Consider the following 16,574-nt stretch of genomic DNA (forward strand, 5'->3'; position numbering starts at 1 on the left):
TGAGGATATTTAGGTTAGTTTAGTGTTTAGTTGTGTCCAAGTTAGATTAAGAGTTTGAAAAACCAAAATTGATTTTAAAAATTCAACCTTTATTTTGACATTTTAAAACTTCATTTTTAAATCTTGTAATTAGGGTTTTAAAAACCAAATGTGGGCCCACAAAGGGTGGCACCACATTTGAGATTGTTTTAACTGAATTAGGACTCAATTAGGTTTAATTAGGAAGGTTGAAAAGTCAAACCAAGCTAGAGAAATCTCCCCCCACCCCTCATTTGGTCTATCCTAATTAATTAAGAAGAATCTCAAAAAAACTAAACTCTTTAATTAAGAGTTGGAAAAAAAGTATAAAAAGGGGCTATGGGGGTCAACCAAGGCATGCTCTCTCACCCTCTCTCTCTCTCTCAAATTCGTGGTTGTCTCTCTCCTCTCTCTCAACCCTCCTCTTCCTCCATTGGTGCAAGCATGGGACATTCAAGATTGTATTTTCCTTTATTTCTCTTTTCTTTTCTTCAATTTATTATTGATGTAAATCAAATTATAAATTTGGAATAAGAATTTACTTTTTCTGCTTAGAATAGGACTACATTATATATAGTTTATTTTTAATAATATTATTCGTGTGATGGATGATGATTCATGCATATTCAAATTCACAACGGTCAACATGAATGACACGTGCACTCGCTTCTAAGAAGTTAATAAACTTGATTGAGTTCATATTTATGGACATAGTCGGAATACGAACAATATCCAGATTTATCATCTTCTTTTAAGCCACAAACGACCTACACTCTTAGGCTATTTTCAGAAATCATTGAATATTCTAAAAAAAATTCTAAGTCTTTCCCCCTTTTAGAATCAAATGAGATATATTCAATGCAAATTAGTGGCCATAGTCAGGAATATGTGCTGAATTTATTTCATCTAAATTCTATAAGGCACCAAGTCTTTTTATCAATGATTTTTCATAAATTCTTCAAAAAATATTTTCTCAAATTGCATCCATGCATCATCTAGGTTAGATTGCATCATGAAAATATTTTCACAGAGCTACATGCCCATTCTTTTGATCAATTCAAAAATCCTATTTAAAAAAAATGATTTTCTCAAAGTCACTTGAGTTTTTCTCAAGATCAATTTCCTCAAAACATCAGGATTGCTTCAGAAATCAATTTTCCTTCTCTTTAAAATACTTTCTCAATGTAATTCAAAATTTTCAAAGTGTCCTCTTTTTCAAAGAAATTTTTAAATATTCGAAGCATACATCATGTTTTCAATCTACATTTTTTCTAAGTCATAGCACATGCTTGACACTACAAGAAAATTGTAGATTAGCGATAGACGCTATCCATCGTTAATCTGTCGTTAATCTATCACTAGCATGTTTAATGACAGATTAATGATGAAAATCAGTTGTCGCATAATCTTGGTCGCTAAAATATGATAGAATTTATCTATCGCCAATCCATCGCTAATTAGCGATTGATAATGTCTGTCATTAATCCGTCATTAAATAAGGACTTATTTGGTTTTGTGAAGGAATGTATTCCATCGCTAAAATTTAATGACGAATATGTATCTGTCGCTAATGTCTATCGCCAATTGAGCAAGGGATTAGCAACAAATTAAATTTTATCGTAAAACATCGACTGGTTTAAATTGGTGATGGATATTATCCATCGCTAATCCATCACAATTTAATTTTTTTTTTTTTAAATATGAATATTGAGAAAAATTTCTTGTTATACAATTTATATAACCTGTGTATAAAAAACAAAGTACACATAAAAAATATATATATAAAGCAGGTGAAATAAATTTAACACAAGTTATAAGTTACAGTACAATCCTTGCCAAGTTCTAATTAGTTATAAGTACGTGAAACAAAATAAACAGATGAATCTTATCCTCGCCAAGATGCGGGGCATCATCCTCTTCATTGTCTCGATCTGCCCCTCCATCAGCTCCTCTACGGTGATCATCTACAACATCCTACAAGAGAACCAAAATATTAATATTGATAAACAAAATATAATGAAATAAATTATATGCAATGAACCTAGTCTAATGCAATCAAAGTAAATGGTTGAATGACACATAGACTAGCAATAAAGTGAAGGACAATAACAGAATTCAGATATATGTTCTAAGACTGACAAAAAAAAATCATCGTGATTCAATCATGCATATATGTGTTCTAAGGTTGTCAAAAAAATAACACAGTGGTTCACTTATGCATTTAATGTGTATAAGGCTGTCAAATAAATGTGTTATGTATCACAATCATGTATATATGTGTTATAAGGCAGTCAAAAAACTTTCATAGTGATGAAATCATGCTTATATGTGTTCTAAGGTTGTCAAAAAACTTTCATAGTGATTCAATCATGCATATATGTGCTTTAAGGCAGTAAAAAAGTTTCATAGTGATTCAATCATGCATATATGTGTTCTAAGGTAGTAAAACAATTTCATAGTTATGAAATCATGCTTATATGTGTTCTAAGGTTGTCAAAAAACTTTCATGGTGATTCAATCATGCATATATATGTTCTAAGGTTGTCAAAAAACCTTCATATTGATTCAATCATGCATATATGTGTTATAAAGCAGTAAAAAAACTTTCATATATGCTAATATCATGCTCATATGTGTTCTAAGGTTGTCAAAAAACTTTCATAGTGATTCAATCATGCTCATATATGTTCTAAGGCAGACAACAAACTTTCATAGTTATTCAATCATGTATATATGTGTTTTAAGGTTGTCAAAAAACTTTCATATTGATTCAATCATGCATATATGTGTTATAAGATGGTCAAAAAACTTTTATATATGCTAATATCATGCTCATATGTTCTAAAGTTGTCATAGTGATGAAAGAATGCTTGTATGTGTTCTGAGGTTGTCAAAAAACTTTCATAGTGATTCAATCTTGCATATATGTTTTATAAGGCAGTCAAAAAAAATTATAGTGATGAAATCATGCTTATATTTGTTTAATCATGTATATACTAGCTTAAAATCTAATGACATGAAACAAATTACATAAATCTTTATACCTGACGGGCACCAGAGCTCATGTTGAATTCAGACAAAGTTCTTCTGTCATGAAAAAAGTTGTACAACTCATTATGGACAAGGTTGAGAATGACTTCATATAAAAGGTCATGCATTTTGTCTTCAAGACGTTGACAGACAACATCCCAAGACATAGCAGGGTCAATCGAATGGTGGGAGTTGATGCTGGCGGGAGAACTCTGAGAGCCCTGGCTGTAGGAGGCAATGATTGGTGTGGTGTTCATGTTACTCCCAAACTCAAACACACGACTCTTTTTGGGTTCACCGGTTGCAATCACCCATGCTGCAGGATTAAAAAGCGGATGCTGAGTGGAGTCATCGCCATATCGCTCTATCATTTGTTGCTCATATGACTCTTACAAAGTAATGATTACAATATGACTTAATAATTAAGAATTACAATATTTATGATAATGTAATTCATAGTAGCTTGTATATTACAATGTTTATTAATACAATAAATACATACTGATGTCGCTCTTGCCTTCTCTGATACAAACTCTCCTGTGCTCTTACGTTTATGTGTTTCCATAAACACATCCTTATAAGACACAATGCCTCCTTTTTCTGCTTCATGCAAGGTTAAATGATAAAAAAATCAATTAAAAAGTATGCATAAATGCTTATAAATTTGGCAATATATATATATATATATATATATATATATATATATATATATATATATATATATATATATATTGATGAGTTATCATTTTCTTCTGGTGGCTCTCAAAAGTCCTAGATCCACCTGTGTGTAGATGATGGGCATTAGACATCTTCACTCGGTTTTGTACAGCCTTTGCTGAGCGGTTTTGAAATTCATTGCTCGCCCACTTGTTGCATATTCTCTCTCAATAATCTCTCATGATAATAGAAGGGCCATGACCCTTCCACTGCAGTGGATTATCTATCCCACCAGTTGCTTTTATTGCTGAAGTGTTCATATTATGCAGCATGTCGACAAATCAATTGGCAGTCACCTTCTGCTACACTACCCTCGCGTCCTTCTCCTCGTTCACAGTCGCGAAGCGATGCGAAGCCTACAAATACTTTCAGAAAGTTAACACACATGACTATAAAGAAAATTAAATATGAAACACATTAGTTATGATAAACGATTGCATACCATGAATGAAGATAATAATCTGTCCAACACCTCCTTTGGGTACTCTTTCCATTGAGCGATCAGTCCTAAAAGATGCTACAGTAGTGACTTTCTAATTTCTCGTATTATTTCTTATGGCTCAAACCTTGTGTTATACATGAATTAATACACATTAACAATCGACTGTCGATATACACTATTTATAAGATAAGTATTGAACAAGTGACAACGAAATACTTACGGTCGACTATCAATATACATTATTTGAATGATTCATCGTGTCAGACTGAGAAGACCCTGCATCTGACATTGTCTCGTGACGTGTATGAATAGATGGTGTAGGTGGGTCATGTGCAGGCAAAACATCATCTATAGAAAATTGAGTTAGAAATTTACACAATACACATTTAAACTAATCAAGTATACAATTAGTTAAATGATATACCTATCGAAGCAGCCCGTAAAGATGAAGGTTGAGACTGTCTACCACTGGGTGATCGACTACTATGACCTCCACGAACCATATTCTAACAAATAAAAATTTTATTTAGATCAGTTACACAACTCTTTATCTTCATGGATACATAATCAAATTGAAAATAACTTTATGCAATACATTCAAACATTGCAATACATTCAAATCATTGCAATACATTTCAATACATTCAAATCATTTAAATCATTCACATCAAACATAAGGTATGTATTACAAAATGTATTTCACTAGCTCGAGTATGCTTCTTCATCACTTGTTTGACTTTCATATTTTTCTTCTTCCTCCTCCTCCTCCTCCTCTTCTTCGTTCTCTTCTTCTTCATTGGGCACTCATCTACTTAGTATATCATTTGAATCACATTCTTCCATATGTGTGTAATTGGACAATGAAGATGTGACATGCAGACCATGTGTAACATCGTGACCATAAGAGAAGTCATACATATCATTTGATTGATAGTAATCACCCTCTTCAACAATCTTGTTTTCCTGTAACTGATCATACTCGGGGTATAGTTTAGACTTCACCTTGCAAACCGCCCACCATTCATTTCTATCTGACTTCTTTATATTCGAATATGAAGTATAGTAAACTTGTTGAGCTTGCGATGCTAATATGAATGGTTCATATGTTCCAAACCTTGATTAATGATTCACCTCGACTCTTGTTGATGTGGAATCAAACCAATAACACTTGAATAAATCTACTCTGTTATTTATGCCTAAGTCAACTTCATTATTTCTTCTATAACACCGTAGTAGTCAAGTTCATTTTCACCGTAACTGCTACCCTTGACACACATGCCACTATTCATCATTGACTTGCTTACACCATAGTCTTTTGTATGAAATCGATAACCATTTACGATGTATCCATTGTAAAATTACACAACTTTGGTCGGACCATTTTGTAAATCGCATATTCCTTGGTCATTAACATCACTATGATGGACCTACAAGCATAAATAATGACTGTAAACATGACCAATTAAGTAACATATTGTTGTTTACATGGAAAGAATGTATGTCATTGTCCTTACCAACTCTTTCAGCCATGTCACAAACATAATTTTACGTTCTTTTTATAATTTTGAATCAGTGAGATTGGAAAGTTCTCTTCGCAACTCTAGATCAAATCGTCTGCACTTAACAAATAATTATATTACCGAACCATGTACGTAGAGAACTTAGTGTAACATATTATGTATACTTACTCGATGTAGGGGTCGATCTTCGAGCAATTAAAAAGTATATAGATTTGTGTTGCGTCTTGCTCTTAATCTTCCAAGAGTCTTGACCAGCAACTGCCAAAGGCATTCCCAAGTGGTTTAAATATCGATAGTTTGCCAGCCACAATAACTTGTTTTCCATCATCATTACGAGGTGGGCAAGTGTAACATGTTGGAATGTGAGGCTCAAAGTACATAGATGAGAAATTTGAAATCTCTTCTAAAGTGTACGCCTAACAAATTGAACCTTCCACTCTTGCTTTATTCTGAACCTTTTTTTTGAGGTCAAACATGCATCTGTCAATAATATACATCTCGTAATACAATAAATTTTTAATATCATTAGATAGAAAAATATAAAAAAAAATACCTTTCAAATTGGTACATCCACCGATATTGCACAGGACCACCAACTCTAAGTTCATATGACAAGTGTATGATCACATGTTTCATAACGTTAAAAAATGTTGGAAGAAATATCTTTTCTAGCTGACAAATAGTAGTGACGATAGAATCCTTTAGATTTTTTACCTCAATTACTACAACTTTTGATGCACACAATGTTCTAAAAAATTGACTCAACTCGGATAATACCCCCCATATAGGTTTGTCTAACATATCATGGAATGCTAGGAGAATCAACCGTTGCATGATAACATAACAATCATGGCTCTTCAACCCATATAATTGTCTCTCGTCTATCTTCACAGCTCGAGCAATGTTAGAGACGTATCCATCTGGAAATCTCAACTATCTCAACCACTAGCATACCTGCTTTACTTGATCTGGTCCAAGCACATACCTTGCCTTTGGTTTCAGTACTTTGCCATTATACTCTTTAAGTTCCAATTCTGGTCTTTTACATATTATTTTTAAATTCATACGGGCCTTCAGATTATCCTTTGTTTTTCCTTTGACATTCATTACCGTATTGAACATATTATCAAATACATTTTTCTCTACGTGCATCACATCCAAATTATGTTGTATCAATAAGGTTGGCCAATATGGTAGTTCCCAAAATATAGATTTCTTTGTCCAATTATGATCCTTCCCAAATCTAAAGAAGAGCCTCGCACTACGAGCATCTGTCAGTCCATATGAAAAGTATCACAATCGTCTTAAAATCTCTATGTCAGACAATCGTGTAGGTGAACCTTCTATTTCAGTTGTGTCTGCTTTGAATGCATTCCATTGTCGTCGGAACAGATGGTCACTGGGTAGAAATTGACAGTGACAATTAAACCAACACGGCTTCCTTCCATGCGTCAATCTAAAATATTTTGTATCCTCCATGCAGTACGGACATGTCAACCTCACATGTGTGCTCCAACCAGATAACATACCATATGCAGGGAAGTCATTAATTGTTCATAGAACAACAACCTTCATATTAAAGTTTTATTTTTTGTGGGCATCGTACGTAAGAACACTATTATCCCACAGTATTTCCAGTTCATCAATCAATGACCTTAAATATACATCAAGATTTTGGCCCGGAAACATCGGGCCAGGGATCAATAGAGAAAAGAAAATATTTTGACGCTTCATACATAAGCTTGGAGGAAGGTTGTATGGGGTGAAAAATGCTGGCCAACATGAGTATGGGGTTGATCTACCCCCAAATGGATTAAATTCATCTGTACATAAACCGAGCCTAACATTTCTCACTTTCATTATGAAGGTCTGATGAGTACTATCAAAGTACTTCCAAGCTTCCGCGTCAACAGGATGCGTGATTTTGTCTTCATCATGTCGAACTTTATTTGCATGTCATCTCATGTGTGCAGCTGTTCTCGAAGATATATACAATCGTTGCAATCAAGGGGTGAGAGGGAAGCAGCAGAGCGACTTGTATGACACTTCTTTTGACCTCGTGCTACCATTGTCTCTTGTCTTTAGCTTGAACCAAGGATGCCCACATGACAGACATGATCTGCTATTTTCTTGATCTTTGAAATACAAAATGCAGTGATTTGGATAAGCATATATCTTTTGATACCTCATACCTAAAGCGTTGACCATAACCTTCACACGATAGAAATTTTGTGGTAATTTCTTATCTTTGGGTAACATACTCTTCACAATAGAGCACAGACGGTCAAAACATGATTAGCTCAAATTATACTCGGACTTCAAATTTATTAGTTAAAGAATTGCAGACAAGACAGTGTGACTCTCGCAACCATTCCAAAGTGGTTCATCAACATCTCTAAGTAAATCATAAAATCTACTAGCTGCATCGTTTGTTGCTTCTTCCTCTACCCTAGTTGGTACATCACTAGGACCCATAGTAGAACCCAGTTCTGGTCCTGCGACATCAAATATCAAATCCACGTATGAATTATCGTGCACTACATCCACCCGTGCATTAAAATTGTTCCAAAAATTTTCACCATGAAGAGTTCAATTCTGATAATCACTCACAAAACCCTTCTTGTATATGTGATATCTAACACTATGAGGTTCTACAAATTGATTGTTCTTACACATCATGCAGAGGCACCTGATCCGACCTGTGGGATCCACTGTACTGACACTTGCCATTACAAATTCAATAAAATTGTCAACACCATCCATTTATTCAAGTGATACGTCATTGTCAACTATCCTATGATACATTCATTCACGGTTTGCAGTCATTTTGTCCTATGATGGTACAAATATTATCCTAACAAGTTAAAAGAGAATCATAAGATTGCTATGATGAAGAAAATATCTAATTTATCATGCATTCATGGTGAATGTAATGATTTGATATATATATATATATATATATATAATGTTATTCAATCACAAGAACTATGATGCATGCATTGATAACTTAATATTTTCATATGCAAAACCATTCATTTGAAGCATGTTTGAAGCATTGATAACTTACCATTCATTTTCATGTGCAAACTCATTCATAACACAATACATTCATTTGAAACATGTTTTCATGATACAATTTCACATGGAAGGTATAATCAAATTGAAAATAACTTCATGAAAGCATTGATACGGTGACATCAAATATTGCAATATATTCAAATCATTTATATCAAAATAATATCAAACATGTACCTACAACAAATACACTTCAATATCCCGCTAACTACTACCATGACTAGCATGGAATCCGAACTCCAAAAATAAAAATACTTCTATTCTCATACATTAAAATCATGCTCAACATGATCTCCAAACTCCATCAAAGCGGTCCTAGCTATCTACAACTAAGTGAGTATCTGAATAGAAAAGTGTTGCATCCAAGAAATTAAATAACCTGTGAAGCGCTTGCATCACTTACTCACCACGGGTATTTACCCGATTTACATTTTGCTTATTTCTTTTCGCATAACATTTTAATTCTGTTATGCACCTGCAATGCATGTTACTCTTGCTGGCCAAAGACAAAGACACAGAAAGAAGCAAAACAAAACAGGTTGAGCCCCCAACCAGAAAGTACCAGCGACAGAGGGGCAGAGCCCCCTGCCGGCCGAGCAAACACAATGGCATGGGGGGCGGATCCCACTGCCGTTGTTGCTTAAACAAGGGCAGGGGGGCGGAGACCCCTGCTGGAAAGTACCAGCGGCAGGAGTGCGAGCCCCCCAGTCGACCGAGCAAACACAATGGTAGCGGGCGGATCCCCCTACCGGAAAGTACCAGCGGCATGGGTGCGGCCCCCCCTGCCGATCGAGCAAACACAACGACAGAGAGGGCGGATCCCTCTGTCGTTGTTGCTTAAACAAGGGCAGGAGGGCTTTGCCCCCTTCCAAAAAATACCAGTGGCAGGGGGGCTCCGCTCCCTGTCAGTCGATCAAACACAATGGTAGGGGGGCGGATCCCCCTGCCATTGTTGCTTAAACAAGGGCAGGGGGGCTCCTTCCCCCCGTCGGAAAATACCAGTGGCAGAGGGGCTTCGCCCCCTGCCAGCCGATCAAACACAATGGCAGAGGGGGTGGATCCCCCTCCCGTTGTTGCTTGAACAAGGGTAGGGGGGGCCGCCCCCCTGTCAAAAAATACCAAGGGCAGGGGGGCTTTGCCGCCCTATCGAAAAATACCAACGGCAGGGGGGTGGGTTCCATGCCGACAGGTTGGAAAGAGGGACAGGGGGGAGGCGCGAGGGTATGGGAGGCGAGGTCACCAAGTTGGTCGCTGGTGGACTTTGATCGAGTTGCTAGAGCTGGAGGAACAGGTGGTGGGTCACTGGCGGGGTCGCTGAGGGAAGAAGGGGAGATGGCGTCACTCAGTGTGGCCGGAGAGGGATGGGCGTTGGTCGGTGTGGCCAAAGAGGGAGGCGATCGGCTGAAGGGGGAGAAAGGAAGGGCGGAGGTCACCAGAGAGGGAGGCAGTCGCCGAAAGGGGGAGAAGGGAAGGGAGGCGATCACCGAAAGGGGGAGAAGGGAGGGCGAGCAACGGGGCGAGAGAAAGAAAAAGAAAGGGGGCTTTCATTAGAGATTTACGGGAAATTTAGCGATGAATTCGCGACGGTAAAATTTTGTCGCAAACTCCGTCGCAAATTTGCAACGGAGTAGCGACGGAAAGTTTCTGCCGCTGATCCATCGTGAAGTTGCGGCGGACTTTGAAATGAAATTTTTCTGTCACAAATTTTTCGTCGCTAATTAGAGTTTTTCTTCTAGTGTGATTCTTTGTGCATCTAGCAAATAGAATATTTATTTAAACAGTTGAGCAAAGCAAATCATATGATTGATCATTGATTCGCTTACTTCTGGTTATGGTGCCAGGAATGGTTTGACCTCGTACTGGCAGACGAGTCTCATTCTTCAAAATTTTCCCGTATTTTAAAATAGAGGCGAGTTATTTTCAAAATCTTTGTCAAAAAGGTCAGTTTAACTTGCAAAAATAAAATTTTGTGATGGTAACAGTCGGGTATAAGTAGGATCACTCTTAGCCGACCTTACATAGAGTTCGGGTGGGAACTAGGTGTGCAGTGCCCACCCTGATTCATAACCCTCAATTGAGAAACTTCGGATTAGGGTGGGCATGTGACAAGCCTGGACCCAACGTGGCTCGGCCTGTACAAGCCAAATATTATGTGTTTTGTGTGGTTCAAGTACCAACAGAGTCACGATCAAGATGACGTAGCCATGCTTGTCCACACATTTCCGTGATCCCTGGCCCCACCCATTTCGCTGACAGAAAATGAGAGGCCACGCTTTTTAATAAATTATTAAAAGAACACTTAACTTATCAACTGTTTATTGAAAACCACATAACATTTAGGTATCATATTAAAAATGAGGACCCAGTTTTTTAGTATGGTATCAAGTCTGGACTCGGTTTTAACCGGGTCCACTATAAGAAAAACCATATCCGGATCCGATAAAAACTACATGAACCAGACCCGACCATTCCCGGTAAAACTACCAACGGCAGGGGGGTGGGTTCCATGCCGACAGGTTGGAAAGAGGGACAGGGGGGAGGCGCGAGGGTATGGGAGGCGAGGTCACCAAGTTGGTCGCTGGTGGACTTCGATCGAGTTGCTAGAGCTGGAGGAACAGGTGGTTGGTCACTGGCGGGGTCGCTGAGGGAAGAAGGGGAGATGGCGTCACTCAGTGTGGCCGGAGAGGGATGGGCGTTGGTCGGTGTGGCCAAAGAGGGAGGCGATCGACTGAAGAGGGAGAAAGGAAGGGAGGAGGTCACCAGAGAGGGAGGTGGTCGTCGAAAGGGGGAGAAGGGAAGGGAGGCGATCACCGAAAGGGGGAGAAGGGAGGGCGAGCAACAGAGCGAGAGAAAGAAAAAGAAAGGGGGCTTTCATTAGAGATTTACGATAAATTTAGCGATGAATTCGCGACGGTAAAATTTTGTCGCAAACTCCGTCGCAAATTTGCAACGGAGTAGCGACGGAAAGTTTCTGCCACTGATCCATCGTGAAGTTGCGGCGGACTTTGAAATGAAATTTTTCTGTCACAATTTTTTGGTCGTTAATTAGAGTTTTTCTTCTAGTGTGATTCTTTGTGCATCTAGCAAATAGAATATTTATTTAGACAGTTGAGCAAAGCAAATCATATGATTGATCATTCATTCGTTTACTTCTGGTTATGGTGCCAGGAATGGTTTGACCTCGTACTGGCAGACGAGTCTCATTCTTCAAAATTTTCCCGTATTTTAAAATAGAGGCGAGTTATTTTCAAAATCTTTGTCAAAAAGGTCAGTTTAACTTGCAAAAATAAAATTTTGTGATGATAACAGTCGGGTATAAGTAGGATCACTCTTAGCCGACCTTACATAGAGTTCGGGTGGGAACTAGGTGTGCAGTGCCCACCCTGATTCATAACCCTCAATTGAGAAACTTCAGATTAGGGTGGGCATGTGACAATCCTGGACCCAACGTGGCTCGGCCTGTACAAGCCAAATATTATGTGTTTTGTGTGGTTCAAGTACCAACAGAGTCACGATCAAGATGACGTAGCCATGCTTGTCCACACATTTCCGTGATCCCTGGCCCCACCCATTTCGCTGACAGAAAATGAGAGCCCACGCTTTTTAATAAATTATTAAAAGAACACTTAACTTATCAACTGTTTATTGAAAACCACATAACATTTAGGTATCATATTAAAAATGAGGACCCGGTTTTTTAGTATTGTATCAAGTCTGGACCCGGTTTTAACCGGGTCCACTATAAGAAAAACCATATCCGGATCCGATAAAAACTACATGAACCAGACCCGACCATTCCCGGTAAAACTACCAACGGCAGGGGGGTGGGTTCCATGCCGACAGGTTGGAAAGAGGGATAGGGGGGAGGCGAGGTCACCAAGTTGGTCGCTGGTGGACTTCGATCGAGTTGCTAGAGCTAGAGGAACAGGTGGTGGGTCACTGGCGGGGTCGCTGAGGGAAGAAGGGGAGATGGCGTCACTCAGTGTGGCCGGAGAGGGATGGGCGTTGGTCGGTGTGGCCAAAGAGGGAGGCGATCGGCTGAAGGGGGAGAAAGGAAGGGAGGAGGTCACCAGAGAGGGAGGCGGTCGCCGAAAGGGGGAGAAGGGAAGGGAGGCGATCACCAAAAGGGGGAGAAGGGAGGGCGAGCAACGGGGCGAGAGAAAGAAAAAGAAAGGGGGCTTTCATTAGAGATTTACAGGAAATTTAGCGATGAATTCGCGACGGTAAAATTTTGTCGCAAACTCCGTCGCAAATTTGCAACGGAGTAGCGACGGAAATTTTCTGCTGCTGATCCATCGTGAAGTTGCGGCGGACTTTGAAATGAAATTTTTCTGTCACAAATTTTTCATCGCTAATTAGAGTTTTTCTTCTAGTGTGATTCTTTGTGCATCTAGCAAATAGAATATTTATTTAGACAGTTGAGCAAAGCAAATCATATGATTGATCATTGATTGGCTTACTTCTGGTTATGGTGCCAGGAATGGTTTGACCTAGTACTGGCAGACGAGTCTCATTCTTCAAAATTTTCGCATATTTTAAAATAGAGGCAAGTTATTTTCAAAATCTTTGTCAAAAAGGTCAGTTTAACTTGCAAAAATAAAATTTTGTGATGATAACTGTCGGGTATAAGTAGGATCACTCTTAGCCGACCTTACATAGAGTTCGGGTGGGAACTAGGTGTGCAGTGCCCACCCTGATTCATAACCCTCAATTGAGAAACTTCGGATTAGGGTGGGCATGTGACAAGCCTGGACCCAACGTGGCTCGGCCTGTACAAGCCAAATATTATGTGTTTTGTGTGGTTCAAGTACCAACAGAGTCACGATCAAGATGACGTAGCCATGCTTGTCCACACATTTCCGTGATCCCTGGCCCCACCCATTTCGCTGACAGAAAATGAGAGCCCACGCTTTTTAATAAATTATTAAAAGAACACTTAACTTATCAACTGTTTATTGAAAACCACATAACATTTAGGTATCATATTAAAAATGAGGACCCGGTTTTTTAGTATGGTATCAAGTCTGGACCCGGTTTTAACCGGGTCCACTATAAGAAAAACCATATCCGGATCCGATAAAAACTACATGAACCAGCCCCGACCATTCCCGGTAAAACTACCAACGGCAGGGGGGTGGGTTCCATGCCGACAGGTTGGAAAGAGGGACAGGGGGGAGGCGCGAGGGTATGGGAGGCGAGGTCACCAAGTTGGTCGCTGGTGGACTTCGATCGAGTTGCTAGAGCTGGAGGAACAGGTGGTGGGTCACTGGCGGGGTCGCTGAGGGAAGAAGGGGAGATGGCGTCACTCAGTGTGGCCGGAGAGGGATGGGCGTTGGTCGGTGTGGCCAAAGAGGGAGGCGATCGGCTGAAGGGGGAGAAAGGAAGGGAGGAGGTCACCAGAGAGGGAGGCGGTTGCCGAAAGGGGGAGAAGGGAAGGGAGGCGATCACCGAAAGGGGGAGAAGGGAGGGCGAGCAACGGGGCGAGAGAAAGAAAAAGAAAGGGGGCTTTCATTAGAGATTTATGGGAAATTTAGCGATGAATTCGCGACGGTAAAATTTTGTCGCAAACTCCGTCGCAAATTTGCAACGGAGTAGCGACGGAAAGTTTCTGCCCTGATCCATCGTGAAGTTGCGGCGGACTTTGAAATGAAATTTTTCTGTCACAAATTTTTCGTCGCTAATTAGAGTTTTTCTTCTAGTGTGATTCTTTGTGCATCTAGCAAATAGAATATTTATTTAGACAGTTGAGCAAAGCAAATCATATGATTGATCATTGATTCGCTTACTTCTGGTTATGGTGCCATGAATGGTTTGACCTCGTACTGACAGACGAATCTCATTCTTCAAAATTTTCCCGTATTTTAAAATAGAGGTGAGTTATTTTCAAAATCTTTGTCAAAAAGGTCAGTTTAACTTGCAAAAATAAAATTTTGTGATGATAACTGTCGGGTATAAGTAAGATCACTCTTAGCCGACCTTACATAGAGTTCGGGTGGGAACTAGGTGTGCAGTGCCCACCCTGATTCATAACCCTCAATTGAGAAACTTCGGATTAGGGTGGGCATGTGACAAGCCTGGACCCAACGTGGCTCGGCCTGTACATGCCAAATATTATGTGTTTTGTGTGGTTCAAGTACCAACAGAGTCACGATCAAGATGACGTAGCCATGCTTGTCCACACATTTCCGTGATCCCTGGCCCCACCCATTTCGCTGACAGAAAATGAGAGCCCACGCTTTTTAATAAATTATTAAAAGAACACTTAACTTATCAACTATTTATTGAAAACCACATAACATTTAGGTATCATATTAAAAATGAGGACCCGGTTTTTTAGTATGGTATCAAGTCTGGACCCGGTTTTAACCGGGTCCACTATAAGAAAAACCATATCCGGATCCGATAAAAACTACATGAACCAGACCCGACCATTCTCGGTAAAACTACCAACGGCAGGGGGGTGGGTTCCATGCCGACAGGTTGGAAAGAGGGACAAGGGGGAGGCGCGAGGGTATGGGAGGCGAGGTCACCAAGTTGGTCGCTGGTGGACTTCGATCGAGTTGCTAGAGCTGGAGGAACAGGTGGTGGGTCACTGGCGGGGTCGCTGAGGGAAGAAGGGGAGATGGCGTCACTCAGTGTGGCCGGAGAGGGATGGGCGTTGGTCGGTGTGGCCAAAGAGGGAGGCGATCGGCTGAAGGGGGAGAAAGGAAGGGAAGAGGTCACCAGAGAGGGAGGCGGTCGCCGAAAGGGGGAGAAGGGAAGGGAGGTGATCACCGAAAGGGGGAGAAGGGAGGGCGAGAGAAAGAAAAAGAAAGGGGGCTTTCATTAGAGATTTACGGGAAATTTTGCGATGAATTCGCGACGGTAAAATTTTGTCGCAAACTCCGTCGCAAATTTGCAACGGAGTAGCGACGGAAAGTTTCTGCCGTTGATCCATCGTGAAGTTGCGGCGGACTTTAAATGAAATTTTTCTGTTACAAATTTTTCGTCGCTAATTAGAGTTTTTCTTCTAGTGTGATTCTTTGTGCATCTAGCAAATAAAATATTTATTTAGACAGTTGAGCAAAGCAAATCATATGATTGATCATTGATTCGCTTACTTCTGGTTATGGTGCCAGGAATGGTTTGACCTCGTACTGGCAGACGAGTCTCATTCTTCAAAATTTTCCCGTATTTTAAAATAGAGGCGAGTTATTTTCAAAATCTTTGTCAAAAAGGTCAGTTTAACTTGCAAAAATAAAATTTTGTGATGGTAACAGTCGGGTATAAGTAGGATCACTCTTAGCCGACCTTACATAGAGTTCGGGTGGGAACTAGGTGTGCAGTGCCCACCCTGATTCATAACCCTCAATTGAGAAACTTCGGATTAGGGTGGGCATGTGACAAGCCTGGACCCAACGTGGCTCGGCCTGTACATGCCAAATATTATGTGTTTTGTGTGGTTCAAGTACCAACAGAGTCACGATCAAGATGACGTAGCCATGCTTGTCCACACATTTCCGTGATCCCTGGCCCCACCCATTTCGCTGACAGAAAATGAGAGCCCACGCTTTTTAATAAATTATTAAAAGAACACTTAACTTATCAACTGTTTATTGAAAACCACATAACATTTAGGTATCATATTAAAAATGAGGACCCGGTTTTTTAGTATGGTATCAAGTCTGGACCCGGTTTTAACCGGGTCCACTATAAGAAAAACCATATCCGGATCCGATAAAAACTACATGAACCAGACCCGACCATTCTCGGTAAAACTATATTTTTTTATC

Source organism: Nuphar pumila, chromosome 5, assembly GCF_984573655.1.
Source record: "Nuphar pumila chromosome 5, dmNupPumi1.hap1.1, whole genome shotgun sequence".
In the NCBI taxonomy this organism is placed as follows: Eukaryota; Viridiplantae; Streptophyta; class Magnoliopsida; order Nymphaeales; family Nymphaeaceae; genus Nuphar; species Nuphar pumila.